Source organism: Hipposideros armiger, unplaced genomic scaffold (genome assembly GCF_001890085.2).
Source record: "Hipposideros armiger isolate ML-2016 unplaced genomic scaffold, ASM189008v1 scaffold_1528, whole genome shotgun sequence".
NCBI lineage: Eukaryota > Metazoa > Chordata > Mammalia > Chiroptera > Hipposideridae > Hipposideros > Hipposideros armiger.
In genome coordinates, this window is record NW_017732878.1 from 2,836 (window position 1) to 3,929 (window position 1,094).

Sequence of the window (1,094 nt, forward strand, 5' to 3'; positions counted from 1 at the left end):
TGCAGTTGTTTTTCAAAATTTACAACACCACCCTCACACACACACACACACACACACACACACACACACACACACACACACAAAACCAAGGAGCCTCCACTGAAGCACCAAGAAGCCAAGTCATAGGAAGTAAAACAAGTGAGCCAAACTGAACCACTTACATCCAAAGCATTAAACAATAAACCATAGAAAAAGGGCTCTAGAATGAAACTTTTGACAAATATTGGTTTGGGAAAATGAAAGAGTTTGTAAGAAAACATGTTGTTTGCTTCTCTTTTTGAATAATGAATTTGAATTTGAATAATGAAGCCCCTTTACTCCTTAAAAGAAACTTATGAATTTATCCAAGTCCATAATACTGTCAGGGGAAAAAAAAATCACTGCTATGATCTCTCTCTCTCTCTCTCTCTCTCTCTCTCTCTCTCTCTCTCTCTCTCTCAACTTCACAGAGTCTCTATCATTCTTTCTCTCAATCTTATTTTCATTTACATTTCAAATTGCACTGGTATAGCTTCTTTCTCCTTACCTGTTCCTGGAAATTCCAATGTGGGTTAGTCAAAGTTACCAATGTGAGCTGTCCATTAGTATCTCAGACAAAAAGGCATCTTCTTTGTGAATACATCTTCTGCTATCACAACATAAAACATTTTCCAGATTTTAAAATGGTTTAAAATCACCCTTTTTTTCCTATTTTTACTCTCTGGGGCCAAAATTTTGGGACTGAGTTGTGATACCACTGGGAGTGGGTTACAAAGAGTTCAGTAAAGGCATTGCAGAATTGATAGGGTTTCATTGATTACCAGTAGAGTTTTGCTATTGACAGAAGGTGAGAAAACTTCATTTGAAGACTCTTTTAAGCCAATTGGGGTTGGTTATCTTAATGCACTAGAATTTCCTGGACTAAAGGTTTCATCAGCTGCATCTTTATTAGGACATATCATCCCAGCAATAGATATCTTAAAGAGGACAGGAGTCCTTTTTGGTAAAATATTTCCTGACTTATCTTCATAGGTACTACTATCATATCAGGTAAAGTCACCAGTTACCAAGATGTTTCCAACCCAGGTAGATGAAAATCACAAATAAACTTAGGG

At 36.7% G+C, this 1,094-nt stretch overlaps 1 protein-coding gene across 1 annotated transcript in view; it reads left to right on the forward strand.

The window, feature by feature from the left end:
- The window catches only part of LOC109377726 (submaxillary mucin-like protein), a gene marked incomplete at its 5' end in the record, with an annotated part of 17,088 nt that overhangs the window by 1,701 nt on the left and 14,293 nt on the right, over window positions 1-1,094 (forward strand). The window lies entirely within an intron of this gene.